Genomic DNA, 18,445 nt, shown 5'->3' on the forward strand with positions numbered 1-18,445 from the left:
AGTGGGTAGAATCAGTATAGATAGTACTTGATACATATAGGTTAGCTATTTCTTTTGTTGATTTAATGGAAGTCTTCCTCTGGGGAGAAATCTTTCAACACCTATAACAGTTTACGGGATCCTTTAAAACCCGTCGAAACTAGCCATTCCAAATGAAATCAGATCTAATCGAGGTCTGCGAGCGGGTTGGTTCCCTTTTGTTGGCACACAAAAATTCGTCGTGTCAACAAATTTGGTGCTAGAAGGAGGGCCTGAACCGCCATCCATAGATTTCAGGATTTCATCTATAAATGTCATGCATGGATTCATAAATATTAATGTATGGATCATAAAGGTCGAAAAGATCCTTCCACTCATTTGGAAGAGCCTCATTTCAAAGAAGTAGAGGTCCCTCTAAGTCCCATGTTTTAGTCTCCCAAGGAAGAGAGACTGTGGGAGTATCCTGTCACTCAGGAACAATCAGTCAGAGTACTTACTCGTGCTTATGCTCGTTCCCTATCTCATCTCCCCATCTTTCATTCTTTAACTTTGACAGCTAAAAGAAAGCCAAGGATCTGTCCCATAAACGAAGAGACATCTGCAGCCCCTTCTCTTGGAGATATTGTGCTAAATTCCTTGCAAAGTATTGACACTCCTTGGGAAGAAATTCCTGAGGATCTCCCCTCTAAAGGTAATCTCTGGCTTGATTTGGGAAATCCTAACAAAGAACACTCGGGGGAAACCTTCAACCAAAACCTCCCCAACCATAATATGGCTAACGTTCCTCTTCCAAGTGGGAATCAACCTCCATCACCTCCTCCAAGTGAGAATAAACCCCCACCTCCTCCGGGAGCACTCCCTCCCTGGCTTGCACAGGATGTTGTAGTGGTGCCTAGGCAGTAGCATGCCTTACCCAAGAACACAGAAAGAGTATTGCCTAAATTCAACCGTGAGTGGGGAGACACTGCTGATAACCATATTCACTCTTTCTTCCTAGCCGTGCACATGTTGGGGGTAGCCGGTGAAGATGTGGTATGTCGCTTGTTCCCTTTTACTCTGATTGGTATGGCTTCCACATGTTACTTTATCTTGAGAATAAGATCTATCACCTCATGGGGTACCTTTTAGCAAGCCTTCTTAGACAAGTTTAGCGATGACAAAACACCTACGGCCTTAGTTTTAGAACTATCCCATTTAAAAATGGAAACCAAAGAAAAGGTTAAGGATTTTAACATTCGGTTCAACACTTTGTTCAATAGAACCCCGGCTAACGCTAGACCTACTGATGGGGTGCTCATGGAATTCTACATCACTGCTCTCCCTATCCCTACCGCGATGTGGGTTAAAAGGAGTAATGCACAAACCTTACAGGGTGTTATCAATGAAGCAGTAAAAGTTGAGAATGAAATGATCAATCTCACAACATGTCATCATACGACCGAAGGAAAGAAAGCCTCTTAGTCATCCAAGAAGAATAATTGGAGTGATAACAAAGTGGCTGAGATCAAAGAAAAGGACACCACAGATGTGGAAGGTTTGCATCGGATCATTAAGAAATTGACAAACACAGTCATCGATATGAAAAGGAATTCTAGAGAGAGTACAAGTGGGAATGGAGGAGATTATAACAACACAAAATCCTTTAAACCTTTCTATCGTAAGAAGACAGAAGGTGGTCATGGTCAACTTACGTTGTCTGCTCCACCCAACGAAGGGAATTTAAATATGGAAGAGCTGGCTCTTATCGGATCGCTTCTTACCAAAGAAGAACCTATAGTAGAGTTGGAGCCAGAACAAGAAGATGAGGAAGAGTACCAAGTAGAAGAGCCCTTGGACGAGGCATCTCAAGTCAATGTACTATGGGATTTCTATACAAATGGGAAAGATGACGATGAAGAAGATAGTACAGTAGAAATCCACACATGGAGTAAAGAGCCACTTGCGGGAGTGATGAAGCCTGTAGACCAGACAAAGAAAGATGTTCGCCCTTCGAAGGCATCCACTCCCAAGTTTCCTGTTGAGAAGAATAAACCTAGTGGTGATTCCAAGAGCATTCCAATCGTGAACTATCTAGAGAAAGATAATACATCTCCAAATGCAATGAAGGTGACTCAAAATGGTAAACTCCCAACTAAGAACATCAAAACCGGTATGTTTACTATGTCCTACCCTATTTATAACATTGATTACAATATTGTAGATGATCTTAAGAAATCTAGAGCTAATATCACATACTTCGATTTGTTAAAGTTAATGCAGCAAAGAGATCTGCTTTTGAAAGCTATGAATGAACGAAATTGCAAATCTCCCACCAATCTAAGTAGCCAAACCAAGAAGTCAGCGTCTAGACCTATTAGAACCCCCAGTACAGCCCAAACGCCATCAGCCATGGAAGCCACTCTGTCAAAAATGAATCGAACGCCTCAAGATGTCAGTGCAGCCATGATAGGAAGGAAATCAAAATCCATGACTCCACCTTTCCTTATCACATTTGAAATCTTCAACATGAACGTATACAATTGCCTAGTAGATTCTAGTGCCTCGTCCACTGTTATGCCTTACGTTGTTGCTAAAATACTTCACGCAATGCCCGAGAAAACTGGAACTTGAATTATGCAACTGGACAGAATGAATGTGAAAGTAATTAGAGAATTTAAAGATGTGTTGATTCGGATGGCTGCCAAACCACAGTACACACAAGTCATTGACATAGTGGTAGTCGACATGGCTGAGGCATATGGAATGCTGCTTAGTAGGGACTGGTCAGCAAACCTGAATGGGTATTTCTCAACTGATTGGTCCCATCTCTTTTTGCCTCAGAAGGGAAAAAGTGATATGCTGAGAGTTGATCGAGAAAAATACATGAAGTATGTAGTGAAAAAACTAAACGGCCCCAATGAACCTGTAATGTTTACCAACTCTATCCTTGGGAGTTATAGTTTCGACATTTGCGCCATGGAAACTTGTTTCGGAGAATTCCATGCAGAGACAGTTGAAGAAACTACAATAAACACACAGTTGGAAGCTCTCCCACGTAGTCTGACTGATGAGCTACCCTGTAATATGGTAGATGATAGGGCCAATTTCATACAAGGTAGTTCATTTTATATAACATCAGATTCTATATTTTGGACACTCTATTTTTATGGCTCTAACTGCCTAGAAGGTGCAGGTGCTTGAAGAATTCTCATTGACCTGCAAGGGAACCAACATTTTATGGCCAGCCAGTTGGAGTTTACGTGCACCAACAACACGGTAGAATACGAAGGCTTCCTACAGGGCTTGAAGAAAGCCATTGATATGAAGGTGAGAAATCTTAAAGTTTTTGGTGACTCATAGATAATTGTGGACCAGGTAGGGAAAAGGATAAATTGCAATTCACCACACCTGGTAAGATACCAACATGAGGTATGGAGCTTAATTGACAGTTTTGATTCTTTTAATATCACACACATACCTCGATGGAAAAACCAAGATGTCGATCTGATGGCTAGTATGGCTGAAAAACTTTTGCCTGATCTTATATTAAACAAGAATAAATATTATTTTGAATTGATTTTCAGACCATCCGTACCTAATAACATCTCAAATTGGCAGGTGTTTGAAGGCGATGAGAAAATCCTTGAGTTGCTACATTGCGAAAAGACATTCAAAAATGCATTCATTGATGAAAAGGAGCATGACAAGCTTATGAATGGGAGCGAGGATGAGGAAAAAGATCAGCCCAATATAATTCCCAAGTCAATTTTCAAGATGGAGCACTTTTATGACCTGCATGATAAATTTAAGAAGCCGACTAACTGAAAAATGCATAGCTCGTCCATGAAGTATGAGTCGGTCAACCTTGGAACTGAAGAAGACCCAAAAAATGTTAATTTGGGGTTGGGGTGCTCTCCACAAGAAAAGGTTGCATTTGTTAAGTTGTTTAAAGAGTACAAGGACATCTTTGCATGGACATATGGTGACTTAAAAACCTTCGATACCGTTGCTATGCAACATGTAATTCCTTTGGAAAAGGATGTCAAGCCCTACCAACAAAAGCTTAATAAGATGCATCCAAGTCTGGAATCATTGGTGAAGAAATAATTAAACAAAATGTTGTACGCTAAAATCATTTTTCTTGTTAGGCACACCCATTGGGTAGCCAATCTCATGCCAGTAAGAAAGAAAAATGGAGACATCAGGTTATGTATCGATTTCAGAAACTTGAAAAAAGCATCATAGAAAGATAACTATCATGTCCCTTCTATGGAACACATTCTTCAATGTGTTTCTGGGTCTAAAATGTTATCCCTATTGGATGGGTTTTTGGGATATAATCAAGTTTTGGTGTCGAATGAAGATCAACTTAAGACAACCTTCAACACTAAATGGGGAACTTATGCATATCGTAAAATGTCGTTTGGACTTATTAATGTGGGCGCCACATTTCAAAGAGCTATGGACATAGCTTTCCGAGGATTGATTAACAGATCAGTAGTGGTTTACATGGATGACATTACTGTGTATTCGTATCGCAAAAGGGATCATATTTATCACCTGAAACAGATCTTTGAAAGATGTCGAAGGTACGAAATATCATTGAATCCCAAGAAGAGCATTTTTGCAGTTATAGAAGGGAAACTACCAGGTCATATCCTCTCTCAAGAAGGGATTATTATTGATCTAGATAGAATAGAGACCATCATGAGAATACAACCCCCTGCGAATAAAAGGGCAATGCAATATTTTTTCAGGAAAACTAATTTTGTTAGGAAATTTGTTTCAGACTTCGTAGAAATAGTGCATCCCATTCAACTAATGATGAAGAAAGACGTTGTGTATAGGTGGAGCGATGAAGCTAAGAAATCGTTTCAGCGAATTAAGGAGGCCATCGCAGAAGCTCCTGCGTTTGTCAGCCCCAATTTTGAAAAGGAATTCCTTTTGTACACTTTCGCTTCTGATGTTTCATATGTCGTAATCCTCACCTAGAAAAATGATGACGACAATGAAGTCCCTATTTCTTATATGAGCTCTAATCTTCAAGGAGCATAATGGACCTACTCAGACGTAGAGAAACAAGGTTTTGTGGTTTTTAAAGCCATGAAACATTTCCGCCCTTATTTATTAAAGGCCAAAACTAAAGTAATCATTCCCCACCCTATTGTAAGAACCCTCTTCGTGCAAAAGGAAATGGGGGAACAGAGAGGAAATTGGATAACCGCTCTCCAAGAATACGACCTCAAGATTAAGCCGACAAAGATAGTTCGAGGGCAGGGATTGTGTAAGCTTGGGGTAGAAGCTTTGGTAGATAAAGAAGGGGTGTCGAAAGAACCAGAAGCATAGAGAACGCGGGACATGCAAGTAAAATTCAGGGAGGAGCTCGGATGGATTAACGAAATGTTGATGTATGAGCGTGAAATGTTAGAAGTCCCTTTGGACCTTAAGTCATGGTATTATGACATACATTTTTATCTAACATGGGGATCATGTCCTAAGCACATGGATGCATGATGAAGGAGAGTGCTCAGATTAAAATCTAATCAATATCACTTGGCCAATGACACATTATACAGAAAAAATTATTATGGAATTTGGCTAAGGTGTTTGGAAAAGTATGACGCTAATCATGTCTTGAAATAAATGCACGATAGCCCAATAGGTGGTCACTATGGCGGAGAGACCATTGCTCACAAAATTTTAAGAGCTGGGTATTATTTGCCTACAGTGTTCAGAGACTTGCATGCCTATGCTCAGAAGTGCAAGGTGTGTCAAACTACCACAAGGCGAGAAAGAAAGCTAGTCGTTCCCCTTAGGCCCGTTATGATTTATCGCCCATTCCATAAATGGGGCCTGGATGTCATAGGTGAGATCACTCCGAACTCTTCATAGCAGCATAAGTATATACTCACTGCAACTGACTACTTCACCAGATGGACCGAATCCATCCCGCTTCGGAAGGTTAATGAAGATGAGGTAATATCTTTTATTGAGAAATTTATTATCAACAAGTTTGGCATCTCCTGACACTCTCATATTTGATAATGCTTCTTATTTTTCATCACTAAAATTGACTGAATTTGCTATCGATAAATCAATTCGCATAAGGTATGCATCAAACTATTACCCCTATGGAAATGGAGTTGCAGAGTCCTCAAATAAAAACCTCAACTGCATAATCCGTAAATCTATCGCCGACAACCAGAGGAATTGGCACAACGCTCTAGCAAATGCCCTTTGGGCCGATAGGGTCACCCCAAAAGTAGCATTAGGAAACTCCCTATACTTCCTCATCTATGGATAGGAAGCCATCTTGCCTCCCAACGTTACCCTTCCCTCTTTATAGCTCTCCCAAGCCTCAAGAGGGACCCCTTCAGCCTTACTTCAAAAAAGGATCAACCAACTTGTGAGGTTGGAGGAATTGAGAGATAATGCCAGAAACAAGTTCAGGAATCACCAAATGATTGTGAAGAGATGGTTTGATTGCCATCTGGCAAGAGATAAATATTACCAAGTCGAAGAGCTTGTCCTGAAATGGGACAAGTTGAGTGAGCCAAAAGGTAAGCACATGAAATTCCAATACTTATGGCTGGGCCTATTCCAAGTTGAGGAAAAAATTGGTCAGGGAACCTACCGATTGAAAAATTTACAGGGAGAAACCGAAAAACTCACTGTTAATGGATAACATCTTAAGAGATACTTCCAGTAGCCACCACATGGTGGTTACCTCCTGAGTAGGTTAGCATTCACTTTGTTTTGCTGATAGCTTATTTATACTTTTGTTTTTTTTTCATTCTTCTTTTCCCGCAAAGTTTATCTTCCTTCTGTTTTGAATTTCATTCCTTTTCAGCCAATTAATTTCAGTCTTTTAGTATTGTTTTCACCTTTTATAACTCTCTTCCGATCACCCTCATTCGCTACCTTCATCTTTTTCCTCCCTCATTAACGCTTTGATGAGTCTGCAGATCCTAAATTCATTATTACCATGCAATTTGAACGAACCTTCAATAAGCCCATGAGAACTGGAAAATCGGCGGTAAACTTCAAATTGAAGCCACTCATTGGCATATGTTGGGAACTAGGTAGGCTCTGTTGATAATCTGGATACTTGGAGCATGTAGGGACATCTTTATAAAATGAAAAAATGTGTAACCATGGTTGGACTAGCATGGCGGAACGCTGCATTTTTTTTTTAAATCCCACCTAGACCTAACCTATACTTACCTATGATATTTGCAGTCATTCTCCATTGGTTCCGTCCACCACATTAAAATTTCCCATATCTGTCATCTACAAGTAAACCTCCTTCCATGGGCTAAGCTCGTTGTCGTATATCCTGTGGAAAATTTAATTGTTCTCTAGTCCTTGTGCCTAAAACTGGAAGGACTTATTTAAATAAAATGAAATGTCGAGTCCTTGTGCCAATCTGGAAGGACAGGTTGTTTGGGAAGCTGGTTGGAGTAGGGACTGTTGCTGGACTCAGAGTACTGGTTGACAAAGCAAGCCCAACCTTGCTTAAGTGGTTTAAAAATATTGCATGATCCATGATTGCACCCCATTCAACCATACAAAAGTATAGCACTAAAAATTCTTAAATAAAGTGCGGATAAACATATCTACATATATTCGTCAAGCTTGATGCGTGATAAAGAGCTGAGGTACACACCTAAACAGGTATTGACAAACTAGTGATGGCCCTGAAAGGATTTTGAAAGTAGAAAATAGGTAAAGGAGGGTCAATAAATCCCATAATACGACCATTGGATAATGCCTATCAAAACCCTATCAGTAAGTAGAAGCTATTTGTCTTTATCATGCCTAAAGTGACTAATGCTGAAGTGGAACCCATGCCTGTTCATCTATACAGTTTTCATTTTGAGTTTATCTTAACACCTTGATGTTCTACAAATCAAATTTTATTTGGTAACAGAGATAACTGGTTCGCCCAGTGATTCACCATTATGTTGTGGCCATAACCACCACCCTATTAAAACTTGCTCTGGTGGCAAATTTGAATGGGTCCCCTAGACATTTGGTCTTTCGTTTCTAACTGGAGTTGTCACATGGAATTATTTTTTCAATTCTTAATGGTCAAGACCCCTTGAATAAATCTCTGTGGAATGATTTATTTATAACCCAATCCAACCCTTCATTCATATCTTTCATCGGGACTTACTCAACCCACAAAACCTTCTATCGTGTCTTTATTTCTATTATAATGCTTTTATAATATAAATATTCTACAAGCATGCATAACTTACCTTTTTCGCACTTCCTCGGTCTTTACACATTTCTCGAAGCTTGCCTTTATCACTATCGCAATCCTGCAATCTCTGCGGTCACACTACGCATTCCTCTTTTGCATCCGATGTGCGATGACCTCCCTGACTTCAAATGCAATTAACCATGTCCATATCCTATTGGGTTCACTGTTACATCGCTCCATCGCATATCGCATTTTACATTGGTTAAGGGCTAAGGTCTACCTCCCATGAATAATTGTGATCCGATAAGGCCTCCGATCGCATCACACATTGCAATCGCCCTTCATTAAAACCCAAGGTCCATTCACTTGCCATTGAAACATTGTGATGCGATGTTCATTTAAGCTTCTCTGCCGTTGATCATAGAATATGATCCAACAGTCAGCCACAATGTTGTTTATCACAAATCGCAATTGGCACTTTCAACCAGTGCATCGACCCAAGCTTCAACATTCCGCGATATGGTGGACCCGCCGAGATTATTAAACACAATGCATATATTTTTCAGGTCCATCCCATCACAAATTGCAATCTCTAGAACCAGGGGTGATGTTGCATGTGACTACCCGCTGCGGTGTGCAATTACGACTTGACCGCATCGCAACCTTGGCTGAACCAGGGGCTGATTCTCTCACCATAGTCCTTCTCTTTATAAAAATTTTAATGAGGGAAAGATTTGTTTTTTGGGCATTTCTAGCATATTTTTCATAATCTTAGCTAATGTTAATTATTTCTACAGGTGAGAATCAAGGGAAGGCAAGCAAGGTCGAAGAGCAGATGCGTAAGCATCAGGAATGGCTGTAGGTAAAAGATGCATGAGTGGATCCGAAGAGTTTATATATGTCAATGTATTCTATTGAAGATCTCGCCTTAAGCACTCACAGTCGGGTTTCCATGTGTTTCTTGTGTATTTCGAAAGTTATGTTGTCCCAGGTTTTATCATGAAGAGATGACACGTAGTCATGCTCCTTTCCATCGACATTCATTCATTTCCCTAGGAAATAAAACGCTCCAGCCAATATGGCCTCGACATGTCAGCAGTTTTACCGACCATTCTACGTCTATATATTTTAATTTGTATATCGAAAAGGGAAGGAATGTGGACAGTTAGGGGAAGATGGAGGGTCAGTTTCTTTCTGCATAAGTATTACCTCCAGAGATCAAAAGGGTTACTTTTTTTTGGGTAGAATAGGGTTTGATTTATTTTGCTAATAAAGAAGACTGTTTGCGTCAAGAAGAAGCCCTTTTTTTTCAGATTCATTTTCCTTTTCTTTTATGTTTGGAATCAGGGTGTTGTGGCTGGCATGAGGATTTATATATATGTCTTTTTTTGTGCACAGTGATAATAGACAGCTTATGAATAGTCTTGGTTATTCGAATATAATTTGTTATCATGGTTAACTCATGAGCGGTCTCCGATTCGAAGCTATATTAAACATCAGTTGCAATATTTATTTGTAGGAACAGGAATGTGTATTCTTGTATGAATAATTAGATTGCAATTAAGCTTAAATACAACCTTGTTCATCAGTGAATTCATTAATTGATTCATTTGGACTTGGAATCTATATATGATGTTTAATCTCTTTTATTACGCTCATGCAGGATGGATTAGAATAGTTAGGACTAGCAAAAGTGGGTAGAATCAGTATAGATAGGACTTGATACATATAGGTTAGCTATTTCTTTTGTTGATTTAATGGAAGTCTTCCTCTGGGGAGCAATATTTCAACACCTATAATAGTTTACGACATCCTTTAAAACCCGTCGGAACTAGGCATTCCAAATGAAAGCAAATCTAATTAAGATCTGTGATTGGGTTGGTTCCCCTTTGTTAGCACACGAAAATTTGTCATGTCAACAGGCCCAACCAAGGAAGAATTCCAATCACGCATGTTGTTTTTCTGGGCACAAGTCTTCCCAAAAATCTCCCTATGTTGCCCTTGTTCTGAGGTGGTTAGGCCTGCGGCCTACCATAGTTCAGTTGTCAACTACAACCATCCCCAAAATAGAGAATCCTTGCCTTGGTTGTTGCCCATTAGACCCTCCTTTCACCTATGTTTATTCCTTTTCCAACTCAATCTTCTTGATGTATGTGACATCCCTCCACACAGTGAGAGAAGCACCCAAACCAACCCTAAATACATGCTCTTTTGTCCCTTTTTCCTGCAGCCAAACAAAAGCTAATCTACTCCCTTTTCTGAGTTCTTTAGATAGACTCCAACGTTGCCTTTTCGTTGCACTTCTTGGATGCCTTAAATGACCTCAATATGCCTTGTATTTATACATATACAATGGCTTCATGTCTCACTTGAAGTGACACTTATCAATTCATCTTACTTGACAACCAAATTAATTTGTCAACTTCAAAAATTCATCTCTCCCTAATGACAAACCAGATTTGGACTAATTTCGATGCGTTCAAATCATCTTTCCGAGCACTATCATCCTCATCCATCACATGTCATATATCCATCATTTTTTTGTCCCAAATCGTGATGGGTGCAAAAACCCCATACTTGGGTCCAAGCCCACAAGCTTCCCTTGTGGCACTTTGTCCTCCAAACCCTGAACCCTAGGGCTTGGAGTACCTCCCAAGCTACACAAATCAACACTCCCTCTTAGCGAGGGAGGTACTTCCAAGACTAGGAAGTATCTCATCATCATCATCACTGCTTGAAACACTTGCCCAACTCCTAGCGCTTACAATTGTAGCAATCCTTGTATGGTGAACTATGCCCTTCTCGCAAGTTTTGATGTTACTATTAGAAGAAACCTGATTCTTCTTATTATCCTGTAATGTTTTCCACTCTTTCCATGATTCCTTCTTGGAAGTTGTAGGAGAAACCTTGCTCACCACTGACCACTAGCTCTTCTTGGGTTGCAGAGTCTCCCTTTGAATCTCCAAGCTCCCTCTCAAACTAAACTCCCTCTCAGTCTATGGAACCTAGACCTTCTCAAGAATGTGTATCTTCTTCTTAGGAACTTTTACCATCTTCTCTGAAGCATGCATCTTCTCTTGCTTCTTTGGAACTTGTACCTACTCCACTTGTTTCTTTCCATGATCCATGGGCTTGGCTGTTAACCTTTAGAGACCATGATCTATAACTCCAAGTACAATCCCATCAGACTTAGAGCCTCTAAGTTTGAGTCTTCCCTTTCCATCCTAGAACAAGACCTCAAACCCCTTCGTCTCCATCATCGATATAGAGAGCCTATTATATATGAGTCCTAGTACAAACAATACATCCTAGACCTGCATCATATGTCATATCTTCATCCTGAATGGAACCACACCTGATCCTCGGATCTCCAACTAAATCTTGTTGCCTAACACCATGTGCGAATTCGAGTCCCATCTAGCTAGAGTCTCAAAAATATTTTGTGACCCTATCATATGCTTTGTTGCACCACTTTCCACGTACCATCCATCATCTTTGATAGTACTCTACGAGAAATTAGAAATCGTAGAAAAATTCTCCTCTTCGTCTTCCAATATTCTAGCGAGCTCATCCATCTTTGCTTTATTGGAAATAAGGGCGATCTCCTTCCCTTTTATTTTCTCATTGTCTCCCTTCTTCTTCTCTGGACATCTCGACGAAAAATGACCCATCTTTCCATAGTTAAAACACTTGACTTTACTTGAGTCCTTCTTTTGCTTACCCTTCATTTGTGATGCAAGTGCCATGTCATCATCTGAAGCTTTCTAATTTTGCTGAAGATCCTCGTCTCACAACTCTTCCTTAATGAATTCATCCCAGAGCCTATCCCAATCTGGCAACAATCCCTTTGATGAAGGGCTTCCATTCCTCGGTGAACCCTTTCAAGGCAATCCTTACCATATCTACATTTGAGACAATCACATCGATGGCAGTAAGCTCATCTTTGACCTGAGACAATCTCATCAGATACAAGGTCAAGCTTTCACCCTTTAATATCTTGGTGGACTTCAACTTATCCTCAATACCAATACACAGTTCTCGTTCTTATTCTGGAACAAATTCTGAAGGGACACTCACATCTCATGTGTGGTGTTCTTCCCAGAAAAATGAGAAATTAGGGCATCCCTCACACCATCAAGGATCATTAATCTCAACTTCACAACCAAATCTTCCCATGTTTCCATCTCCTTAGGGTCAGTTGGCTTCTTAATCTCTTTCTCGGTAAAATCCCAGATCTTATTGACCTGCAAGATCAACTTGATCATTTCCTTCCATGGACTATAGTTGGACAACCCCTCCAACATGTCCTCATATCAGATATCTTCTTGCAACTTTGACATTGTAGTGAACCCTTCACTCACTATGTGAACAACTCCCTCTCACGTTGTACTTCCTTGTGCACAACTTTAATTTACTTACTTCCAAAATAGCTCAGAAACACTCTGATACCATGTTGAATTTCCATGATCTTCGGTCTAGATTACAGTCTTAAAATCACTGACACTACCAAATCAAGAATCTCAACCATAAACTAATTTTCACAACAGAAATATAAATCAGTAAATCAATAAGCACAATGATACACAGTTTTAAACAAAATTGTACAATATGTACAATCCCAATCTTCGTTATATTAAACAAACTAAGTAATACAACAGCCTATGGTATACAAGATACAATGACAAACGTTGTTGCAACTTTTATGTCGTATCTCATCTTGTTGATCCTTCACTTCCATACTACTCACTAGTATTGCCTTAGTTCATCAAGTCATCTACACATTGAGACTCCAAGATGGTTGCCTCCTATCACTATTGCAAGTCATGTCTGCTACAATGAAAAAAGACACATCAATTTCTCTATGGGTTGGCCAATTCCCGAGCTCCAATCTGCCATGCTAGTAACAACTTTAGTCCATCAAAGTGTTGCACTTCAACACCGTCCTTCACCCAACCTTCAGCTACTCTTCATCCTTGAAGATAGCTCATCTAGGGCTACTTTGGGTAGTTAACACACTACCCTCCAACCAGATCTATGAGACCCAATATTTTCATCGTCAGATCTACACCTAATATGACTTTTCCTCACCTCATAATGTCATATAAATGGCTCCAACGTGCTGCTCTATAATATGATCCAAACACTAGTCAAAACCATGACCTAACACAAGGCACAATGTGATTTTAAATTATGTTACATTATTTTCATATCAATGATTGGTTAGGGCATCATGGGCATACTGCAACAGCCCTAACCAAACACCAAACAGCGCTTATTTTCTATGGGCCTACCAAGAAAGAATTCCCCTCATGTTTTTCTTTGTTTTGAGCACAAGTATACCCCAAAGTCTCCCTACCCTACCCTTGTTTTGAGGTGGTTAGGATTACAGCCTACCATAGTTCAATAGTCACCTACAACCATCCCCAAAATAGATAATCCTTGTCACGATTGTTGTTGGGTCAGGAAAAAGGTATGTTTTCTCTTCATAAATAGCTTTATTCAGCATTTATCATCACATGATTATCTTTGTTTATGGATCAAAGTAAAGGAAATAATAGCTAAAGTTGGGTAAAAGCACTTGGTAACAAATTAGATAAATCTAGCATGAGAAACTGACTTTTTGCTATCTTTATATGCAAAAGACACGGATTGAACAATAGTTGTTCAATCGACAGAGCAGCATTGGGTCGTAAAAGGAAAAAGATAGTGTCTGAGGCAAGCAAGGCAGCAAGAGACTAGGCATATTGATGTTATTTCATGGCAAGATCAAATTATGTATAGTAAAATCCTCAGGATCCCCTAATCCTGAGGATTCGCTTTTATATATTTATTTTCTAAATGTAATATATAAGGCCGAAAGGCAAAACTGCACACAGTTCAGAATTTCATAACTTGTAATTATTCTTTTGAGACATATAATATTGTTACCTTGGTGATGTTGTAACTGTGTTGCTTATTTTAATGAATAAATACTGCATTTGATCCATACCTATATTATGAGTATTTCCTAGTGGAGACTTTTGGCGACTTTGGGCCCAGTCAACAGACATTCTACTGCTTTCTTGTGTTATAATCTTTTCTATTTAGTTGTTACTGATTGTTAATGTTAAGTTAATATCATTTCTCTTATTTGTGAAGATTGACGATTCTGATTCATATTGCTGTTCATTTAGATTCAGACTTAGTTGTGTGATATATCTGAGTAACGCTTTGATTGGATTGGTTATGTTGGTTTCAGTAGTAGATTGTTGTTCATTCTGAGTTATGTTATCATAGATCTTAGAGATAGCATTAATTGATTTCCATAATTTTCTTATATAAATCATTTGTTGTTTAGATATCATTTATCATTATATGCTCACTTGTTGTTCAATTATCAGTTGTCATTCAATTGAGATTTGTTGTTCAATTAGGATCTGTCATTCAATTAGGATTTGTTGTTCAATTTGGATTTTCTATAGATTACCATTGTTGTTCAGTTGTTATAGTTCTCTTTCTTGATTAAGTGAGTTAGTCTTAATTCTATTTGAAGATTGTTGAGCGTGATTCTTTTCACTTACATTCAGATTCATTTGATTTCGGAATAAGTTAAATAGAGTTGCAGAGTGTGTTAAGAGTTCTTTCAAGAGTTATTTCCTCCATAGTTATTTCTTTCAAAATTGTTTGGAGTGAGTTGAAGAAATAGTTATTAGTGATTACAACAATTTATCATTAGATAACCTCTGAATTCGCTGAACATATAGTGCTGACACTCTTGAGATAAAAAGACTTACCTTGGGTTGACGATTAATGTAGAAATTAAGATTGCCTGTAAAAAGACGTCTTAGTGCACTAACATTTTGGCACCATTGCCATGGAGGGTGTTTCAAAGTCATCTCCTTTTTATCTTGCTGTGAAAGAATTGGGTTTTAAAAACGGAAGGTAAGAACCTACATACCTAGCAAGTAAAGTTCTTTCTTACCAGCCCGCTTTTCAGAAAAAGCTTGGAGGTTAAATAGGAATTGGTTTTTATGAATGAATAGGAGTAGAAAGATAGAAAAAGAGTAGAAGCCCCCACCTAAATCAACAAAACCCAAACGATCGGTGAACCTTGGGAGAACAATCTTTATAGACAAAATCGTGAGAAAAGTAGAGTCTCAAGCATCAGAAGGATTTCAGCCAGTAACTGGAAAAAGTCCTACTATAATCCCTCAAGTAGCTGGCTCACCATCTGCAGCTTACACTGAGATTCAAAGCCAAATTGGAGGATTTGAATAGAGTCTTCAAGCTACAGCAAGTTTACATACTAATCCTCTCCAAAAGGGAAAATCGTGTAACTTAAGAGAAGGAGAAGGAGAAACTAGTGGAACTGTTAAGGCAGAACCACAGCTATCTGAATAGGGGTCTCGTATGATCCCAGATCTAGGCAGTGCTGCAAAGCAAGCTCAGGTTGCTAGTTCCTCGCTTACTCAAAAGCACCCTCTGAAATTCCTGAAGGTTATTGGTGCATCTTTGATCAAATGGAAAACCAACCACCTCAAGGTCAAACCTCAACATTAGAATATCTCATAGTCGATCAAGTGGCCAATGCACCCATGAAGGCTATTCCTCTATAGAGCATCCCAAATTTTCACAGGATGATCACAGAGGATCTTGATGCCTTCTTGTTTGAGTTTGATGTCCTCTGCAGAGCATATGACTACACCACTGACCCCCAAAAGCTAAAAGTGTTCCCCTCTATTTTGAAAGGAGCGGCATTAAGATGGTTCATGGGTTTGGGTGGATGAGCTATTAATTCTTGGGATGATATGAAAAACTCCTTCCTCACAAGATACCAGGACTTTTGCAAGACTAGGGAGCTAAAAGATGAAATCTTTAAGATGACTACAAAAGATAATGAAACTCTAGAAGAGTATGTCGAACGGTTTAATTATAATTTGCAGAGATCTCCACACACCACCTTACCTAAAGAAGTCCTAAGAGCTATCTTAATTAAAGGGATGAAAGAGGAATGGTTAGAAACTCTAAATTTAATGGGGAAAGGAGATATTTCTCAGGAATATTATGATGAAACTGCCCGCTTGTGTATCAGGTGTTCATGAGGAAGCACACGCACAAGAGCAAGAAGCCGAGATCCCATGAGCAAGGGAAGCAAACCACACAGTGGAGGCGTAAGACGAATGGATATCAACAACCTCCTAGAAGATTTCTAAACATACATCCTGGGCACCCTCATGATGTAGTTGGACGTCTTATATGCTAAACAAAAGCAAGCCTTAGCAGAAAAAAACTTGGCCATATTTTGTCCACATTGTCAAAAGAAGCACAGCCAATGGGAGTGTCCATTAGACATGGTCCAGACATGTGCTATCTGCACCAAAGATCATGCCACTAAACAATTTCCATCACTGTCGGGGCTGAAAGAAGTATTCAAGGAAGCAAAAGAAGAGACAGAGCCGATGTATCTGATGAACCAACATCGACAGTGGCAGGCTAAACCTACAGGTATGTCATAAGACGCATCCCAGTTCTTTCCTTCTTCATAGTTTAATCAGCAACAGAACCTTGGGGCAGCATGGTAAGGCTAATCACCTTACCCAAATTGGCAAACCCAGCCATTCCCTATGGCATCCTAGCCAACACAATCCTTTCCAAGTAATGGCTGGCCAAATTCTCCTTTTACTCCTATTTGGTAGGGAAATCCCTATCAATCCCAGTGGCCTACCTCCACCTCTCAAAATCTGAACTGGTCTCCAAATTGGCAGCGACCTCTGGGGATATCCAATGCACCTATGGGGATAGGTCCTCAGCCTCAACCTGCACTATCAGCTCCATATACATTACAGCAAAATCCTCAACCTCTTCTACACCCTCAATTGCCAGCTCAGTCGAATCTGAATCCTAATAATAGACCAGTCCATTTGGTACAAATTATCGAAATCTCAGGTTATGAGATTGAGCAAAAAATATGTAATGAACTAAAATTGAGGTCAGCGCATATCATCACCCATGGGGAAAATAGGGATCATCCATCAATTGAAATTGAAACCCCACTTTTACATATACCACCACCTATAATTGATATTGAACTAAACCAAGGGGAAGAGACAGATCAACGTGAAGACCCTGAAAAACTTACAATCACTTCTCCCCCATTCCCCAAAAGGTTAACGATACTCAAACCTAATTTTTACCTATATTTTCATCTTATAGGGGAAATAAAAAAACTTTGTATTAAAATTCCTCTCCTCCAGGCCATTCATGATACTCCCATCTATGCTAATACAATCAAAGAGCTATGCGTAAAGAAATTTCACCCATCATTCACATTGTAGAAACCTTATCTGATTTACTCTTGGGAGGGGAAACTCCAGTAAAGTATGAAGATCCTGGAAATCCCATAGTGACAGTTCAGATATATGGCCACTCTTTTCCCAGCACACTAGTTGATCTAGGTGTAGCCATTAATATTTTAACAGCAGAAACATGTCAAGCACTTGGTATTACAGCCCTGGAACCAACCACCACTTTATTAGAATTGGTTGATCATTCGGTGGTAAGGCCAGAAGGGACCTTATAGGATATTACAGTTTTTGTTGATTCATGGGAATATCTAGTAGATTTTCTTATCATAAACTCAAAGAGTCGATTAGATGGGCATCCTATGATTCTGGGCCGACCTTGGATGGCGACAATTGATGCTTATATCGGTTTCCAAGAAGGCAGCATGACTATTGCAAAGGGGATGCTATAAAAAATGTTGTGTTATATCCTCCTGCCAAGCCTATTCTACCCCTTGTAAAAATATGTAAAAAAACACCAGCATACCTAGAGGAAAGCATCCTCTCACCACTCACAGTAGCAGAGGCATTGGAATTCAAAGATCAGATTGAAGATGAAATTATCAAAAATTTTATCAATCAACTAACTGATGTGAGTAATGTAAAGTAACAAATGTTGAAATAAATCCTTAATAATGAAGCCATGGAAGACCCTTCAAAGGATACCGATGACCAACATATCCAGAAGACTGATGTTCATAACAGCAAGCCTGTTGAGATCTAACCATGCAAAGTTCTAAACATTAATGATAATCTGGTTAGTGATCAGCAACAAAAGCTCATACAAGTCCTGCAGAAATATAAAGGGGCTTTTGCCTAGGATTATTTTGGCATAAAGGGTATAGACCCATAGCTATGTACACACCACATCTATACAGAGAAGGATGCTTGACCCATCTGGCAGCCTCAATGAATATTGAATCCACATCTCAAGGACATTGTGAACGAAGAGTTACAGAAG

The sequence above is a fragment of the Pinus tabuliformis genome, chromosome 3_1 (assembly GCF_031772625.1).
Source record: "Pinus tabuliformis cultivar Carrire ecotype Pingquan chromosome 3_1, CPIR1, whole genome shotgun sequence".
In the NCBI taxonomy this organism is placed as follows: Eukaryota; Viridiplantae; Streptophyta; class Pinopsida; order Pinales; family Pinaceae; genus Pinus; species Pinus tabuliformis.